The following is a 13,264-nucleotide window of genomic DNA, read 5'->3' as shown; positions in this document are numbered from 1 at the left end:
TGATTGTTGCATTCATACATTCATGTGCATCATAACATTCATCACACGAAAATTTCAAGGAACTGAGGTATTGTTTGCAAATATTTTCAGACCATGGATTGTGGACGAAGGAACACTAAGAAGTACAGTTTCAGATGTCCCGACTTGAAAGAGTTAAGGAAGCTAGCATCTTTTGTATTAGATCCCTTGGACTTCAAACAACGTTATGGGAAGCTTCTGTCTATCTTGTCTGCTGATGTGGTTGAAGGACTTCTGAGTGTGCTAGTGCAGTTCTATGATCCTCTCTACCGCTATTTCACTTTCCCATATTTTCAGCTTGTGCCTACCTTGGAGGATTATTCTCATCTTTTGGGGATACCTGTTTCTAGTAGAGTACCTTTTAGAGGATTGGAGGAGATTCCCCGATCTAGTATTATTGTTGAAGCTCTTCACCTGAAGAAGTCTGAGATTCCCCGATCTAGTATTATTGTTGAAGCTCTTCTCTTTGCATCTAAGGAATTCTAAGGGTGGTGGAACTATTGTCTGTTGTATTCCTCTTCTGTACAAGTGGTTTATTTCGCACTTGCCTCAGACACCTGCTTTTGTGGAGAACAAACAATGTCTAAGGTGGTCTCAGAGACTTATGTCTCTCACTAATGATGATATAGTTTGGTATGATCCGTCTTTGAGCAGTTTGGAGATTATTGATAGTTGTGGTGAATTCTCTAATGTGCCTCTGATCGGTACACAAGGAGGAATTAACTACAACCCTACTTTGGCACGTCGTCAACTTGGGTTCCCCTTGAGAGACAAGCCTAATAACACTTTGTTAGAAGGTCTTTTCTATCAAGAGGGTAAAGATCCCCAACATTTGAAGCAGAAGATTGTGCATGCTTGGCATAATGTTCATAGGAAAGGAAGATTTGAGCTTAGTCCGTGCAATTGTGTAGCTTTGGAAGCTTACACTCTTTGGGTGAAGAAGAGAGCTTTGGAGTTGAAGATGCCTTATCCTCATGAAAGACCTATGTCTATGGTTGTGGTTGAGCCATTAACTCTCCCTAACTAAGATGTAGAGGAGTTGGAAGACGCGCTCGTCAATATGAAGCAAGAGAAGGACATGTGGGAAGAGCGTTTCTGTACTTTGAGCAAGAAGCATGAAGAGTTGCAGTTGGAGTCTAAAGATAAAGATACGCTTATTGAGCTACTTGAAGACCGAGTGACGAAGAGACAAAGAGAGCCAGAGGTTTCATCTTCTAGCATGCCTCAGCCTTCCATTACTTGGAAGAAGATTGTTGATCAGCTTGTCCTCGAGAAGACTCAGATGAAGGCTTCTTTTGAGACTGAGATTCGTTGCATTCGAAGGAAGTACATGCCTTCAGCCAGATCTTCTGACATTGTTGTTAGGGATCCTTAGGGTGACTAGTCTCCTTTTCTCTTTTATTTTTATTTTGGTCTCTGAAATTGTACTCAGTGTAATCCTTCCAATTTATATAAATAAAATGAGATTTTTGGTCATATCAAATTGTTGCAATTGCTATTTAAATATATATATTTGCAGATGATATAGTAGGTTCCTTGAAAATAAAAATAAACAATCAAGCATTGCATCTCATGCATCATTTGCATAAGCAGGTTTTCGCCATATGTCTTATTGGTGTTTCTTCTGTACTTCAGCCAAGCTGACTCACCGGTATAATACCCGAGCCAATCATCTGAAAATTATGGAACATCTAGAGCAAGAGAACAGAGAATTAAAGCACGAGATCATCCGCCTGACTGCCATGATGGAGTCAGTTCTTGCTGCTCAGAGTCAATCTTCTCCAATACCTGCAACTCCTCCTGCGAGGACTGTTATTTCAGAGGTGGCTACCTCTACCATACCTGCTGCTGCCGCCCATTTCGCGCCGATTATGCTTGTCGGATTCCCGTGGGGAATGTCGTCCAACTTTGTTCCCGAAGGCTTTACGCCTACCTTTGCTTCCATGCCGGCATCTAGCCCGGTCATGCCCGTGCCACCTCCCACTGTGCACACCTTGCCTCGTGTAAAGGACACCATCTATCACTCTGAGCCGTCTGAGGGTCTGGATGTCTACGAGAAAATGGATGAAATGAAGGATCAGTTTCTTGAGTTGCGCAAGGAATTGAAGACGCTGAGAGGTAAGGATTTGTTTGGGAAGAGTACTGTTGAGTTATGTTTAGTGCCTAACTGTCGCATTACGCGAAAAACCGGCGGGAAAACAAGAACAACAGAGCCGCCACCGTGCGTTATTTATCCCAAAGGAGGGAAAGGAAACGCTCGAAGTAAACCTGGGAAAGACATGGTCTCGCGACCAAAGAGAATGGGATCGGGAGTCGGTTATGCGAAGGGAAGGTATTAGCACCCCTACGCATTCGTCGTACTCGACGGGATCCACGCACAAAAGGAAGGAAAAATGGTTGCTATAACACTGCTCACACACACACTGGCTGAAAGAGACACAAGAAAACAGACTGAAACTGACTCGGCAGGATGTCGTATCCTGGGCCTACTTAGTCTATCAGGCATAGACATCAGAGTCGAAGTAGTTCGGATTGGGGAAACGACACATGCTCGCTAGGATATCGCATCCTATGCATACGTATCTCCTTGGACGAAAGAGAATCAGAGCATTCGTAGCTCGGCTGACACACAACAACACAAACACAGGCAAACGTGGAGCCCGACTGCCAATCACTGGACTTACATCAGCATCCGAACCAAAACACCCACACTGGAACCCGAATGCCACTCGATGGACTTACATCAGCTTCCGAGCACACAACAACACACACAAAGGGGTTGAAGACAAAAAGGTTGAAAAAGAAAAAGAAAAAAAAAAGGGCGCCCGGAGAGATCAGCTCATCTCCTGCCTACGTACCTCATCTGGTATGAGGATCAGGGCGACGTAGTTCCCCTACGCAGGGACACAGGACTAGCCTAACCAGATAACAGAGGGAGACACAACACTAGGGAGACTACGACTCGAGCCTAGATGTTGTCATGCAAAATCATCCCTAAGTTAAGGTTGCTATCTAGCTTGCACAGGGAGCAAGCCTATCCTAAACATGACTTGCACAGGAAGCAAGCCACACCTAACTTGCACAGGAAGCAAGCTAAATTAAACCTAACTTGCACAGGAAGCAAGTAAAACAAACACACAAGCACAAGTAACACACACTATATGCAAGCAATGGGCTCAAACAAGGTTAGGTTTTAGTCGAGGGGTCATATCAACCTCAACAAACAAACCTCTGGAACTGGGTAGTGTTAGCTCTTAACCTTGCCATTGAGGGGCTAAGGTGAAGCAGATGAAAGGAGATGAGGGGTGTGCCTCATTGCTCTTATCCCTGGCCAGGGAGAGCATTTGAATATCAGAAGATGTGGGAGTTCAGAAAGTAGGAACTCTCTCCACAAGTTAGACTCTATAGATCTTGGGTTTTTACTCACTATGCATCAACACAAGTAGTGTGAGCAAGGTGAGTGACACACAGAATAATAGGAGATAGGTTGCTTATCTCTTGGATTCTACCAATTGCCTCTTCACTTAGGAGGTCTTTGCATATGTACAAGGACAATTTTAAACAGTCACAAACATTGCCTCTTAAGGAGGACTTCAGACAGGTGCCTGGCCAAGTAACAGGCCAGGTCTTCCAGACTACATGAAGTTAGGAAGTTATACCTCAATGCAAATTGCTATTCAAGCAAAGCAAAGCAAAGTTCACAAAGAACTATAAGCAACTAAAGGTACCTGAAACCAGTCAGACAACATTAGTATACAAGTCAAAGTTAAATCAAAATGAGACAGAGGTCAACAGTCAACACAATCAGTTAAATGTGCAATGCACAAGGCTCAAGCATATGAGCCAAGCAAGCTACAAAACAAACAAGTTAGTCATGATAATCAAATCAAACTCATTCAACTTGTATAAGTTTCTTTGGGCAATTACTTCTTAACCTGAAAAAATGAACTCAAACATGAGCAACAAGACCACTAGGACAAGCCTAGGGTCAAAAGGGAATGAGAAAGTCAAAACAGCAAGTGGAATCCAATCAAAATCATATTCAAACAATCAAGAAACAAAGTCAATTGGTTTCACATTCATATCAATCATCACCATCATTTCATAAGCAAATTAGGTCAAGGCATGGCATATAGAAGCTCAAAAGAATCAACAGAAATATGCAACTCAAATCCAATCACAAACAATTCCAAAAATTCTAAAATAATTCATGATCAATCATCATCCATAACATGATAAGCACACCAAATTTCAGCTCAATTGGATCATGGGAAGTAGGGAAATGAAAATCAGAAAGGCAGGGCAAGTTCAAACATGCTCAAAGAAGTCAACCAAACATGCACCAACTTCAATAAATCATAAATCAGTGACAACATGTGAGTAATGAATGGGATTAAAACCATGATGAACCTTAAGATGTCTACTAATCACATGTCAAATTTCATGTCCATCCAATAATGTATGAGAATTTCACAAAACAAATGGAATCAAGTGTCACAAAAGTCAACATTTTGGTCAAACAGGGGAGAAACATCCAAACAATTAGGAAATGCCATTAATAATTCCAAGAAAATTCACATGTAAACTAGACATCCATAAGTATGTTCATGCAAAAAATCAGACCAAATTGAGTTCATTAGGCAAGGTAATCAAAATCATGAAGTTGGACATCAATGGTGTGACACAAATTGTCACACCCTAATTCAAAAAATCATAACTCACAAACCAGAAAAGATAAATTCACAAACTCTATACCAAAATCACCATGAATGTGTCTAGTTTAAGCACAAAAAATTTGGAAGCCATTGGATAAAGCATCATCATTTCACAATTGATTTGGCAAAGTGTACAAAAAATGGACACATGAACAAAACCCTAGCACAATTAAAAAACCATTCATGCCAAAAATCTGGAAAATATATGATAAAAAACTAGAGATTATGATGAACAATATGCAAAAAATCCCATGAATTTTGGATGAATAATGGTTGACTTATGAATTTTGGAAGTTGGTATCAAAAATGAAATGAAATAGAAAAAGAAAATGAATTAAATAAACATTTAAAAACTGGCAGTGGCATTTGTGTAAATAACTCGTCCCTTAAGTGAAACGCTGTGTTTCACTTAAGGGAAGGAAATGATTTGATTGGCTCATGGCAATCCAACAGTGCCTGGCCATGCAAAATAGAGTCCAAACGCGTTTCAACATGAAAATCTGGGCAAATGATGAACTTAGGGTTTGGCAGCTACAGTACATCATCATCTTCGTCAACAAATCGTGAAATTTTATTTTCCCAGAAATGGACAACAAGCATGGCATTCGATACCTCTAACATCATACATCAACATTCCAACAATCAATTTCATGGAATCATGCTATCATGGACGAATCATGTAAAAACATAAATGAACATCAAATTTCAAATCAACATTTCTTCCTAATTACTCAACCATTTTCAGTGATTTAAAGCTCAATAGAATCAGCATGGCAAGACCTATACAAAGCATAGCATGATTTAGCAAATGGTTAAGTTTGATTTCTTACCAAATCTGAAGCACAGTTGTGATGCAGCTGTTGTTTGGTGGTAAATGCTCGAAACAGATGAAGCTTCAAATTCCAGATGATGAATGGAGCACGAGTTTTAGCTCAACAGTCTTTGAAACCAACCCAATCAAGATCTGCCATGGATATGCATCAATGGAACATTTTCAATTCCCTTGCTTACAGTTGAGAAATGGTGTTTGCTACAGCTCCAAAAATGATGGTATATGATGAAGCAACCAAGGCTAACTCGTGGTCCTTGAGATTTTTTTCAAGAAAAGTTCCAAAATGCAAAATGAGGGTTTGAGAGAATATGAGACTTTTTGATCTGTTTGAGTATAGTGGCTAGGGCTTTTCAGAGTCAAAATGAAGTATATATTTGTTGTTTAGTGTTTGCTTAAGTTGGTTAATGGAAAAGATAATTGGAATTTGCTTAATGACTTGTTTTGGACAATTGCTAAAAAAACCAAGCCAAATTACATGGGGTGTATGAATATGCACGAATTGGGCTTCTAACAAATTCCAAATGCCATTTCTGAACTATTCCAAGTGGTAAAAATTGTTGGAAATGCTTAATTTTGGAAGTCAACTTTTCACCTCACTTGAAATAATTCAAGTCACTTCAAAAAGTGCCATTTCGATTGGTGAGTTTTTGGTAAATTGTGATGGAAGATTTGGAAAGAGGGCATCAAATGTGACTTGTAGCAAAAAAACCCCACCTAATTTGGCCAAATGGTTTGGAAGATATGCCACTTTGAAGTTCAAAAATTTTTGAGAATGACTTGATCATAACTTGCTAACCATACATGGGAATTGAGTGTTCTTGTACTTTTTGGAAATGGGAGAACAAGATATTCAACTTTCATGTTGGGCAAAAATTCATTTGAAGCTTGTATCATGATGTAATTTTGAGGATCAAGACTTTCCATTTTTGGCAAATTCCAATTACAGGTCAACTTTCTATTTTTGGAAATTTCTTGTTTGACTTCAAATTCTTCAATGATGATGTTTGACATGTTATATGAGGCCGATATGGACATGAATGAACCCCTTCAAACCATTTCCCACCTTGAAATCCATAAAATCAGGCACAGTTGACCACAGTTGACCATGGTTGACTTTTTAGGGTTTCTGGTGAACTGAGCCATGACTGATGACTTCTGGGCATCCAATCTTTGACCAAAACACTTCAAAAGGACCCCTAGGTCATGTGAACATGTTGGACCAACCCTAGGGCCTTGCCTTAAAGGAAAATGCACTGACTTGCTTGATTGACTGATCTCCTGACCAGTTTGACCTAATCCTTCTGAATGGCTTGCACTTGGGCAAAAGGGACAATGCAATGTTATGCAGTGGACTATGTTAATGTTATGACCTAATATGAGAATGTATGTACAAAGGGTAGGTGCAAATTTGAGGTGCTACACTAACGTCAAGATCCCGTTGAAGTTCAAAGTGCCTGACTTTGAAAAGTATAAGGGGAACTCTTGTCCGCTCAGTTATCTTATGATGTATGCTCGTAAGATGTCTACTCAGACCGACAATGATCAATTGCTTATTCACTACTTCCAAGATAGTCTGACTGGCGCTGTGCTCCGTTGGTACATGGGGTTGGACAGTGCCAACATTCCCACTTTCAATTACTTGGGGGAGGCTTTTGTCAAGAAGTATAAGTATAATGTGGACATGGCGCATGATAGAGACCAACTAAGGTCTATGTCTCAGAAGGACAAAGAGACATTTAAAGAGTATGCGCAGAGATGGAGGGAATTGGCTGCCCAGATCACTCATCCTTTGGAGGAAAAAGAGATGAAAAAGATCTTCTTGAAAACTCTAAGTTCATTTTACTATGAACGCATGATTGCTAGTGCCCCCAGTGACTTTACCGAAATGGTAAACATGAGGACGAGGCTTGAGGAAGGGGTCCGAGAAGGACGTTTGTCAAGAGATGAGGCATCAACAAGCAAGAAGTATGGTAGTAATTTTGGTAAGAAGAAAGAAAGTGAAGCAAATGCAATAAGCAGTGGGAGGCAGAGGAGGCCTCAGATCATATGAAATCCACCATCCTGTCAATATCATCATCAAGTATCTTCCGTTATCCTGGTATTTTCTAATCAACAAACAACACCAATTCAACAACAACAACGTCAACAGCAACAACCGCAACAATGAGCGAACACCTACAACAACAATAATACCAACAACAATCATCATCAACAAAACTTTGAGAGGAAGAAGGTCTCTTTTGACCCGATTCATATATCTTACGCAAAACTCTATCCATCCTTGGTTCTCAAGAACCTGATCCAACCAAGAAACCCGCCACAGATTCCAGAACCACTTCCTTGGTGGTATAAACCTGAACTCCGTTGTGCTTTTCACCAAGGAGCACCCACGCATGATATTAAAAATTCTTATCCGCTCAAGTATGAGGTTCAAAAGTTTATGAAGAGTGGTATGGTGTCCTTCGAGGACCGAGCACCGAATGTGAAAGTGAATCCATTGCCCGTCCATGGGAACTCTTCTGTGAATATGGTGGATGGTTGCCCTAGGGAGTTTAAAGTTTTTGATGTGCGTTTTATCAGAAGATCCTTGGTGTAGATGCATAAGGATGTTTGTTTGATAAGTGAATGTGAGCACAACCATGATGGTTGTGTTGTTTGTAGTGTTAACCCGAGGGGTTGTAAAGTTGTGAAAAGGGACATCCAATGACTGATGGATGAAGGCATGATTCATATTTTGCAATCCCATCATGTAGATGACGATGTTAATGTCATAGTGAATTTTTTCAAGCATCCTGAGAAGTTGGTAATCCAATATGACTCCAGTAACAGCAACAGTCAAAGATCAGTATCATCGTTGGTAATACGGTTAGCGGGCCCAGTCCTGTATTCATCTGATAAAGTTGTGTCGTATCAGTATAATGCAACAATGATGAAGGATGGTCAAAAGGTCCCATTACCTATGACTAGTTCAGTAGTGAGCATTGTTGATGTTACTAAGGTGACCTGCAGTGGTCGAGTGTTTAGGCCGGTGTTCCCAAAGGATAAAGAAGAACCAGTTGTGAGTAAGAAGGTGGAGGTACCTAGTGTAGAACCGTTTTTAGTGTTTCAAAAGGTAAGTCTGGTGAATCCAGCAATTTGAAACCCAATGATGATGATGAGGTACTCCGGTTAATCAAAAGAAGCGAGTTCAATATGGTGGAGAAATTGTTCCAAACCCCCTCGAAGATCTCAGTGTTGTCTCTGCTCATGAATTCCAAAGCGCACAGAGAAGCACTGCAGAGAGTTCTAGAGAAAGCGTTTGTAGAACATGACGTTACAGTGGATCAATTCGATCATATTGTGGCTAACATCACTTCTTGCAATAATCTTAGCTTCGGTGATGAAGAGCTCCCTTAGGAGGGCAGCATAATCTGGCTTTGCACATTTCTATGAATTGAAAAGAGGATGCTTTGTCAAATGTGCTTGTTGACACCAGTTCGTCACTAAATGTGCTTCCAAAGTCAAGTTTGTCAAAGCTATCTTACCAAGGAGCACCTATGAGGTATAGCGGCGTAATCGTCAAAGCTTTTGGTGGTTCGCGCAAAATGGTTATTGGTGAAGTGGACCTTCCAATTAAGATAGGTCCAAGTGATTTTCAAATTACTTTCCAAGTAATGGACATCCACCCGGCCTACAGTTGCTTGTTGGGAAGGTCATGGATCCATGAGCCAGGAGCTGTTACTTCAACTTTGCACCAGAAGCTCAAATTTATGAAGAATGGCAAGCTAGTGATTGTTGGTGGAGACAAAGCGTTGTTGGTTAGCCACTTGTCATATTTCTCTAATATCGAAGCTGAGGATGAGGTTGGAACTCCGTTCCAAGCCTTATCTATTGCTGCTGAAAAGAGGTTTGGGGCACCTATGTCCTCATTGAAAGATTCTCAGAAGATTGTGGAAGAAGGCAATGTTGATCAGTGGGGGCGCATGGTAGAGGTCTTCGACAATAAAGGCAGAACCAGTTTGGGGTTCCAGAAAGGTTCATTAGCTGCAAGGACTAGAGATATGCAACTTAGCTTCCGTAGCGGAGGGTTCATTCATGGCAATGAACAACACTTAGCTGCTGTGCTAGAGGATGACGAAGAGGAAGACTGCACCAATTTTGTGACGCATGGAAAGACGTGCAACAATTTGACCGCTGTTGATATTCCTGTTATTTTGCAGCGATCTAAGTAATTGCTTTTATAAGTTTTAAAATCCTTCTCCTATGCCTAAGGGAGAAGAGAACATTGTTTGGGCATTTCCAAATTGATCATCAATAAAATTAATTCTATTCATCCACATCTATGATGTCTTGTTTTTACTTTTTGCTTTATTCTGAAAATGGTAATCACAAAAAACATAAATAAACAATATAATTGTCCATCTGCATAATATTTGGTCACAAATTCACTTCTCTAAAATCAAAATATCAAATCATTATGCAGGTTGGTTCCTAACCCCATTGAATACAATGATCCTTCTCCTTCTCCAAATTTTGAATTCCCTGTGTTTGAAGCCGAGGATGAAAGTGATGTGGAAGTGAGTGATGAATTATCTCGTCTTCTTGAACAAGATGAAAAGACCATTCAGTCGTTCGAAGAGCAGATCCAGTTAGTCAATTTGGGTTCCGAGGATGATGTGAAGGAAGTCAAGATTGGGTCTCGCCTATGTCCAGAAGTCAAGAAGGGGTTGATTGATCTTCTTCGAGAGTATTCAGATGTGTTTGCTTGGTCCTATCAAGACATGCTTGGCTTGGATTCTAAGATTGTGGAGCATAAATTGTTGTTGAAGCCAAAATGCCCTCCAGTCAAGCAGAAGTTGAGAAGAACGCATCCTGATATGGCTGTGAAGATCAAAGAGGAAGTGCAGAAGCAGATTGATGCCAGTTTCCTTGTAATTGCTGATTATCCGTAATGGGTGGCCAATATTGTGCTAGTGTCGAAGAAAGATGGAAAAGTCCGCATGTGTGTTGATTATAGAGATTTGAATAAAGCCAATCCAAAAGATGATTTCCCTCTGCCACACATTGATATGTTGGTAGACAATACTGCTAAATTCAAAGTCTTTTCGTTTATGGATGGATTTTCCGGATATAATCAGATCAAGATGGCACCCAAAGATATGATGAAGACCATATTCATTACACCTTAGGGAACATTCTGTTATAGAGTGATGCCTTTCGGTCTAAAGAATGCTGGTGCAACTTACCAAAGAGCAATGACTACTCTCTTTCACGATATGATGCATAAAGAGATCGAGGTTTATTCGATGACATGATTGCTAAATCAATTGATGAGGAGGAACATGTTGAGCATTTGTTGAAGTTATTCCAGCGTTTGAGGAAATATAAACTCCGCTTGAATCCTAATAAGTGTACTTTTGGTGTTCGTTCTGGTAAGTTGTTGGACTTTATTGTCAGCGAGAAGGGTATTGAAGTTGATCCTGCCAAGGTCAAAGCAATACAAGAGATGCATGCGCCCAAAACTGAGAAGCAAGTCAGAGGTTTTCTCGGCCGCTTGAATTATATTTCGATATTCATTTCCCACATGACTGCCACATGTGCACCTATATTCAAGCTTCTTCGGAAAGATCAGTCTTGTGATTGGACCGAAGACTGCCAGAAAGCTTTTGACAGTATCAAGGAATATATGCTTGAACCTCCAGTTTCGTCTCCACTTGTTGAAGGAAGACCGTTGATCATGTATTTAACTGTGCTCGAGGATAGTTTGGGTTGTGTCCTTGGTCAACAAGATGAGACTGGAAAGAAAGAATTTGCAATTTACTACCTCAGTAAGAAGTTCATCGACTGTGAGACTCGGTATTCTATGCTTGAGAAGACTTGTTACGCATTGGTTTGGACTGCTAAGCGTCTGCACCAATATATGTTGAATCATACCACTTGGTTGATATCCAAAATGGATCTGATCAAGTATATATTCGAGAAACCTGCTTTAACTAGGAGAATTTCCCGTTGGCAGATGTTATTATCAGAGTATGATATCGAATACCGATCTCAGAAAGCAATCAAAGGTAGTATCTTGGCTGACCATTTGACTCACCAACCTATTGAAGATTATTAGTCAGTACGGTATGATTTTCCTGATGAAGAGATTTTGTACTTGAAAATGAAGGATTGTAATGAACCATTGCTTGAAGAAGGGCCAGAACTTGGTTCCCGTTGGGGCATGGTATTTGATGGAGCTGTTAATCAATATGGAAATGGCATTGGGGCAGTGAATATTACTCCTCAAGGCACACATCTACCATTTACAGCTAGATTGACTTTCAAGTGTACAAACAACATGGTAGAATATGAAGCTTGCATTATGGTGCTTGAAGAGGCCATGAATCTCATAATCAAGTATTTGGATGTCTTCGGTGATTCGGCTTTGGTTATGAATCAGATCAAAGAAGAATGGGAGACAAATCAACCCGATTTAGTGCCGTATAGAGATTATGTGAGGAGGATTTCAACTTTCTTTACAAAGGTTGAGTTTCATCATATCCCTCGAGATGAAAATCGAATGGCAGATGCTCTTGCAACATTGGCATCAATGATTGTGGTAAAATATTGGAATGTCGATAATGCGTCTTGATAGGCCAACTCATGTGTTTGCTATTGAGGAGATCAAAGATGAGAAGTCGTGGTATTATGACATCAAATGTTTCCTCCAAAGTCAGATTTACCCGCCTGGGCCATCTTTGAAAGATAAGAAGACTTTGAGAAGATTAGCCGGCAATTTCTACTTGAATGGTGATATACTATACAAGAGAAACTTCGACATGGTTTTGCTCAGATGCGTGGATAGACACGAAGCAGACTTGTTAATGACTGAAGTGCACGAAGGTTCCTTTGGTACTCATTCCAATGGACATGCAATGGCGAACAAGATGTTGCGAGCAGGTTACTATTGGCTTACAATGGAATTTGACTGTTGCAAGTTTGTGAAGAAATGCCACAAGTGTCAAATTTATGCTGATAAGATTCATGTTCCTCCGACACTTTTGAATGTTATCTCTTCCTCATGGCCCTTCTCCATGTGGGGAATCAATATGATTGGGATGATCGAGCCCAAAGCTTCGAATGGACATCATTTCATTTTGGTGGCAATTAACTATTTCACAAAATGGGTTGAAGCAACATCGTATGCAAATGTAACCAAGCAAGTTGTTGTAAGGTTTATCAAGAATCAAATTATATGTCGTTATAGTGTGCCAAGCAAGATCATTACTGATAATGGATCGAACTTAAATAACAATATGGTGGAAGCTCTTTGTAAAGACTTCAAGATTTCGCATCATAATTCTTCTCCCTACAGACCCAAGATGAATGGGGTTGTTGAAGCTGCAAATAAGAACATCAAGAAGATTATTCAGAAGATGGTTGTCACGTACAAGGATTGGCATGAGATGCTCTCATTTGTTTTGCACGGGTATCGTACATCCATCCGCACTTCAACAGGGGCAACCCCTTTCTCTCTTGTGTATGGTATGGAAGCAGTGCTCCCCGTAGAGGTTGAGATTCCTTCATTGCGTGTGCTCATGGAAGCCAAGTTGACTGAGGCTAAATGGTGTCAGACCAGGTTTGACCAGTTGAATTTGATTGAAGAGAAGAGATTAATTATCATGTGTCATGGTCAGTTATATTAACAAAGGATGAAGAAAGCTTTTGATAAGAAGGT

The sequence above is a fragment of the Lathyrus oleraceus genome, chromosome 3, assembly GCF_024323335.1.
Source record: "Lathyrus oleraceus cultivar Zhongwan6 chromosome 3, CAAS_Psat_ZW6_1.0, whole genome shotgun sequence".
NCBI classification, from domain to species: domain Eukaryota; kingdom Viridiplantae; phylum Streptophyta; class Magnoliopsida; order Fabales; family Fabaceae; genus Lathyrus; species Lathyrus oleraceus.
Note: the sequence above shows the minus strand (reverse complement) of the source record.